Source organism: Hyaena hyaena, unplaced genomic scaffold (genome assembly GCF_003009895.1).
Source record: "Hyaena hyaena isolate Hyena2069 unplaced genomic scaffold, ASM300989v1 scaffold_28, whole genome shotgun sequence".
In the NCBI taxonomy this organism is placed as follows: Eukaryota; Metazoa; Chordata; class Mammalia; order Carnivora; family Hyaenidae; genus Hyaena; species Hyaena hyaena.
The window spans coordinates 1,106,115-1,113,429 of record NW_024080660.1 but is presented as its reverse complement, the minus strand read 5'-3'; positions in this window follow the sequence as shown (position 1 = coordinate 1,113,429).

The window sequence follows — 7,315 nt, the reverse complement described above, 5'->3', positions numbered from 1 at the left end:
TTTTTATTTAAAATAATTTTTTTCTTTAAAAGCAATAGACTGCATATGATGTGAGCAATTGCCTTCTTATCGACCTACCTTCCAAATTCAGACTGTGATATAAGAAAACCCCCAAAAGATGTCCGTATTGATTGATTATATTTTCAAATTACTTCCATATTCATGCAGCTTCCTGGGTAGCCCCCGGCAGGCTCCGATCGGATCAGAAGTCTCTCAAGACCTGATCCTCTGAGAGTACCCAGAGTGTGGGGGTGGATTTCTCTAGATGCAGGACCACAGAGAAACAGGCTCTCAAGTGTCAAAAAGCATTTATTAAGTGGGCTGATAAGGCAATTTTACATTCACACCTCATGTAAATTGCTTGTCTTGCCTTGATCTCCTTTTGATGGGATTGGTTGTGGCAATGAATGGCATGGTGGAGTTGTTGCCTGTGTGTGTGTGTGTGTGTGTGTGTGTGAGTGTGTGTGTGTGTGTGTGTGTGTGTGTGTGGAGAGTTTTGCTTTGATTGTTTAATTTGAAAAAAAATGTAATGTTTATTTTTAAGAGAAACAGAGAGAGAGCATGAGCAAGGAAGGGGCAGAGAGAAAACGAGACACAGAATGTGCAGCAGGCTCCAGGCCCTGAGCTGTCAGCACAGCTAACGTGGGGCTCGAATGCACAAACCATGAGATCATGACCTGAGCCGGAGGCGAACACTTAGCCCCAAGGCGCCCCGATTGTTTAATTTTTGAATGATGGATATGCATTTTCAGCCTTTTGATGAGTACATTTTATAGACTATTTAGACATTTTTTAAAGTAATAAATTAGATATATCTCTGGAAAAGAGGTTGGACCTGTAATCATGGAACTAGGGAATCTTTGGGCTAAGGGGGACCAGAGAAGTCCCCTCATCCAACCCCCGCCCAGGGTTGCCTGTCCACTGCTGGACACAGAGCTTCAGTGGGGCTGTTGCTGTGTTTATGGCTCTGAGTCCCACTCACCTCAGGGAACGCTTTGGGCTCGGCAGGAAATTCCCAGCCCTAAAAGACAGAATGACCTGGGTCTACACACACGCTTTCCATCAAGAGGCACCGTGATCAACCAATTCTCTGGAAATCAATGATCTACAAAAGTGACTTATTCATAGGACAGAAGTCTTTGTATAATTTTTGGTTTCAAGAAAAAGGAAAGAGGAAAAGAAAAATGACATTTTACCCCCAATTAACGGTCCGCATGGCTTTTATTTCCTTCTTTTAGGCCAGTAAGCCCACATTTCCCGTCTTCTTTGTGTGTGGGACAGACTCAAGCTGTCAGTGGTTGTTCTGTAGAGGAACTGGAAGTCTTTTTAATTTCTGTAGCCCCGGGGCCTCGCTTACTAACTGGCACATTATAAATGCAAAATAAAAATGTGTTGAATCAATGAATTTGAGAAGAGAAATCCAAAGCCATGGTATAGTGCAGTCCCATTTAACAAATAGCTTGTATTATTTATTTTACTCCTACTAATTATAGCACATATTATCCTTATTATGTGTCACGTAGTTCTAAGCATTTCCTAGAGTAACACATTTAATGCTTTCACATGCCCAGTGAGATAAGAAGCATTGTTCCCATTTTATAGATGAGGATTCCGAAGCAGAAAGGGTTGAATAACTTACCCAGGTAACAAAGAAAGTGAAAAGCAGAGCTGAGACTTGAACCCGACATTGGCACTAGTTTATGGACTAACGTCTTACGTTGTACTTGTTTTTCATGCTTGGTTCATTAGGGTCTAAATTAATAGCAAATAACTACTGCACGCACTTACTTACATTAATGTGCCATGCTACTTTTCAAAGTGTTTCCAAAACGCATTGTTCATGAGACCACGGCCGCTGTACTTGAGGCGAGGGGGTTTCACTGTTTCTGCTCTTCATAGACCAGGAGAAATGATAGTATCACACGAAGGCAGCAAAGGAGCGAGCCTAAAGGAGGGGAAGCAGGAGTCAGGGAGTTTTGTTCGGCTTGGAACACATATTCAAAACCAGTCCCAAGCTAGATCAGAAAGCTGCGTGCTGCAGCATATTTATCAAAGCAGAAGTTCTTGAGCAAGTTGAGTGTCTAATAAAGAGAATTGGTGTGTTACATTATAGTTTACACCCAGAGGGAAACCTTCAAAGATGACCATTATGAAATCTATATAGGAGCAGAGAAAAATGTTTACAGTATATTCTGCAAAAAACACCCGACAACAACAAACCCCAAGCACCAGAACATCTCATGCATGAGTACAGCAATGGACAATGTGACCGTGGTAGAGAAGGTTCAGGAAGAGAATGTGCAAACATGAAAATCACTGCAATTAGGGTGGAGGGTCTGGAGTTGTTTTACTCTTGATATGACATTTTCTCTCTTTATGGTAAAATTAACTTAAAAAATGAAACCTGAGAAGATTTGGAGCAATAGGCTATTAAAAAAAAACACCCAAGATTTTGCTTACAAAGACAGAAATTCAGTAGGCCTTGTGACCTATACCGTGTGCTGTGTCTTCGTGTGCATAGGACCCAGTATGGGGATAGAGTAGGGCATGACCTTCTTGTTCAGGGGGTTGGGGGTTGCAGGGAAGAGACATATTGGATGAGAGAGGAGATGCGAGCATGCACATCATGAAGACAGTCATTTTCAGAGCAGGGCGAGCGAGATTAATCACCGTGTGTCTAGCACATCTCCCTAGGGCAAACCACAGCCTCCACCCAGACACTGGCAGCCGTTGCCGTGGGTCTGCACTTAAGGCTTTGCTGCCCACCAAAGCCAAGGCCATCTGCTCTCGCCTGCCAGTTAGGTCTGTGCAGGCAGCATGGGGGATGGTGGGGGTTTGCACTGTTTCTCCCCATTCGGACCCCTTAGCACAGCACACCTGTGAAGAGCCCCATTCACCCTCTCAATCAGATGCCCAAGCTCTCCTTAGTGAGGGGACCCCGATTATATTAGTCTGGCTTCTCCAGAAACAGAAGCAATAGAAAAGATATAGTTCTATCTCTATTTATAAATCTATAAATTCATCCATCTATCTATCTATCATCTATCTATCTATCTATCTCGATTGATTGATCCATCTATCTATCAGTCTCTCTCTCTCTTTCTCTCTCTCTCAAGACATTTATTATAAGAAACTGGCCCACACCATTGTGGAGGCTGAAAAATTCCAAGATCTGTAGCCGGTAAGCTGGAGACCCAAGAGAGTTGATGATGTAAGTTCAAACCCATTCTGAGTCCGTAGGAAGAAGACTGATGCTACAGCTCAGACTGCAGAGAATAAATTCCCTCTTACTCAGTCTTTTTATTCTCTTCAGACCTTCAATGGTTGGAATGAGGCCCCCCACCCACCTTAGGGAGGGCAACCTGCTTTACTCAGTCTGTTGATTCAAATGTTAATCTCATACATACCTAGCGACACACTCAGAATAGTATTTGACCAAATGTCTGGGCTCCTCGTGGCCCAGTCAAGTTGACACATTAAATTAACCATCAATTAACCACTGATCTTTTGAGAACAGAAGCAGGGTACTTTCTATGCAAGGCCAGTAATGGTGGTCTTGACCTCAGTGTGCCCTCGGTTTAGTGCTGATTAGTGATAAACAGGGCAAGGCAGGGGCTACTAGAGTAGTGGAAGATGGAAACTGACTTGAGCTGTGGACCAAGATTCATGGGTTTTGTGATCTGCTGTGTGTGTGTGACCCCAGCAAGTCAACAAAACTCTTGGCACTTTTGTTCCTCCATCTGTAAAATGGGGATAATAATACAAGCTCTTTAGGGAAGAAGGCAAGTGACATAAATTCTACGAGACTCAACTCTTTAGTCTGTAGAACAGGGAGAGTAAATTCTCCCTTTTCATAAAGTTGTTGTGAGGATTAATAAGACAATGTATATAAAACCTTTAGCTGGGTGCCTCTCATATAGTATGTGCTCAGAAAATATTAGCTGTTATTTTAACATCTCCTTCAGAGGGATGTTGTGATCACGTATTATATATAAAAAGTCTTTGAAATAACATAATAAGATGGTATATTCTTTCAAAGTTTGGCAGATACCAAACTGACAAAATATTTTTTTTAAATAATAATGCCTGGTGGTGTTTGTTAAGAATGTGGTGAATGAGCACTCTCATACACCTCTAGAGAGAATATAAACTTTTCAACAACTTGGTGCAACGTACCAGAAGTCTCAAATTGTTTGTAATCTTTGATGAATACTTTCACTTCTGGGAATTTGTCCTAAAAAATGAATTAGAATTTGTTATAAAAATCTTTGTACAAGGATGTTCATCATAGAATTATTTATAAGGGTGAAAACTTGAAACAAGATTAGGGGCTTGGGGGCTCCTGGCTGGCTCAGTAAGAGAATGTGATTCTCGGTCTTGGGGTTGTGAGTTCAAACCCCATGTTGGGTGTAGAGACTATTAAAAAAATAAATAAACTTAAAAAAAAAAGATTAGGGGCTTGGTTACATGGATGAGGTTTTATTTCATGTATTAATGTAATGTTACCTTAAAAACATGTTTTAGAAAAATATCTAATGATAAAACATAGCATATTGCTAAGTGAAGAAAACAAGCTACAAAATAATGTATATATTGGTGTCTGGCTGGCTCAGTAGGTAGATCATGTGACTCTTAATCTCAGGGTTATGAGTCTAAGCCCCACGTTGGGTATAGAGCCTACTTAATTAAAAAAAAAAGGCAGAGGAGTACAAAAATAATGTATATAATATACATTCGACATATAGTTACTGAGTCCCAATTTTGTGCCAGGCACTGATTTTACACTTGGGAACACAATAGATATTAGTCTTTGATCTCATGTAGATTGTCCCCAGTTTAGCTGGAAAAAAAAAGTACACGTATGTATTATCATCTGCATAGAAAAGTATTCTAAGGTGTCTTTTCATGGTGTAATAGTGGGTGTTCTTCATATTTTCCTATAATATCCATTTTTATTAATAAAGAACCTGTGATTAATAATTAGGGGAAATTAGAGGAAAACTTAATAATTAAGGGAAAACTCTTAAAAATTAAAAAAACTGTTTTGAGGGGCGCCTGGGTGGCTCAGTCGGTTGAGCATCTGACTTCGGCTCAGGTCATAAACTCACCATTCATGAGTTCGAGCCCTGCTTTGGACTCTGCGCTTACAGCTCGGAGCCTGGAGCCTGCTTCAGATTCTGTGTCCCCTTCTCTCTCTGCCCTTCCCCCTCCCCCCCCACCCTGCACCCTGTCTCTCTCTCTCTCTCTTTCTCTAACATAAATAAACATCAAAAAAATTTTAAAAAATTTTTATGTAAGTATGGTTGACATGCAATGTTACATTAGTTTCAGGTGTACAACAGTGATTCAAAACCTATAGTCACCACGAGTATAGCTGCCATCTGTCACCATAGAACACTATTACAATATACATTTCCTATACTTACCTTTTATTCTCATGACTTATTCATTCTATAACTGGAAGCCTGTATCTCTCACTCCCCTTCACCCATTTTGCACACCCCCTTTCCCTCGAGCAATCACCGTTTTGTTCTTAGTATTTCTAGGTGTGAGTCTGCTTTTAGTTTACTTATTCATTTGCCTTATTTTTTAGATTCCCCATATAAGTGAAATCATATGGTATTTGTCTTGGAAACTCTTAACATTTTTAAGAGAGAGCCTGGGTCGGGGAGTCACTGAGCGTGAGCTGGGTTCGGAATGGAGAGAGCATTTCTTTGGGTATCACACAGGCAGGGGAAGAGAAGGCAGGACAGTTAAACTAAAGTTTGAGCTGTAGTGTTTGCTTCTCTGTGACCTTGACCAAGCCTCTTTACTTGTTAGTTTCATCATCAATAAAATGAAGCTAATCATTCCCACTTGCTTCGGGGTGATGAGAATTGATGAAATCATGTGTATGTGCTTTTAAAAAATGTGTGATGCATTACAGAGACCGAAGCGGTGTTATTATTACCTTAAGCAAGTGACTTTCACCTCTGATCCTCAGTGTCGTCTTCTTAGAATGGAGAAAATGGGTTTCTAGCTCTAAGCTACTATATGTAGTAAATGTGAATCTCAGGCCGAGTCCACTCTCATGGAAGATGTAATTCATTACAGACCCTATAAACACTTTTTGACTTTGATGATAATGAAGACAAAGAGTGATTTCACATCTTTGCGTCTTTTCCTCTCACTTACCAAGCATTCCCTGGCCTTTTGGCTGTGGGTGTCTCCGTCATTTGCCCCATTGAACTGAAGCTGGAGGGCTCGATGCCCAGCAGGGGTGGCAGGGAGCTTCCTGCCCGCCACTCAGCCCAGGTAAGGGAGGGATTTAGGTTTGATAAACTCTGCCACCTGAGATGTCCTCACAGGAGTCCAGAGCCCTCCCTTTACTCCCAGAGTGACATGGAGGGTGACATGGGTTGAGTCATATCACCAAGTACAGCTTTGCCAGCTCTGCCATTCTTCTGAACTCTCCAGATCACTCATCACCCCACCAGGCCCTGGGTTCCCACACTGTGCCCTGAGAAAGAACCCGGGGGGTCAAAGGAGGTACCAAAGAAAAAAAAATGCCCAGAATTAGTCACAAGAATGAAATCAGAATCACACACGGCCCATGTGCCCAGCCTATGACCAGGTGCTGACCTTTTTTTTAAAAATACATTTTTAAAAATTTTCGTATAGTTGATGCTGACCTTTTAAAAAACCCAGAGGAGCTCCACCCTTCTCCTCTCCACAGAGAGGGCGAGGGCGAGGGCGAGGGTGAGGGCGAGGGTGAGGGCCTAGGTGGGGGCGGCGGTGATGGGGATGGACGGGGGCAGCGGGCTGGGAGCAAGACAATCCCAAGGGCGGGGCTCCTGTGGTTTGTTTAAAACACCACAGCTTACAAAGTACTTTCAAGCATGATTTCCTTTGATCTACCAGGCAGCCCAGGCAGACATAATCATCTCCGTCCTTGAGATGAAGAAAGTGAGGCTCTTGGGGCAGGGAGATGACCTCGGGACGGGCTGCTAGCTGGGACAGTCGGAGGCCGGACCCAGGCTGATTTTAGCCCCAGGGCTTCGGGAGTTTCACAGCCCTTTGAGAACTGCCCTTAAAAACAAAGGTTACAGAAAATTTCAAGAATGAAGAGATGGAGGAGAGAAAGAAGCTGTAATTCCCTTACTCTGACACAATCACTGCTAACATTTATTGAATTTCCTCTAGACTTTCTTCTGGGCCCTTTTATCAAACAGACAGAAAATGCAATATCCTTCCTCTTCTTCTTCACAATACATCATTGTTTTTTTTTTTTTTTTTTTTTTTTAATGTTTTATTTATTTCTAGGAGAGAGAGAGAG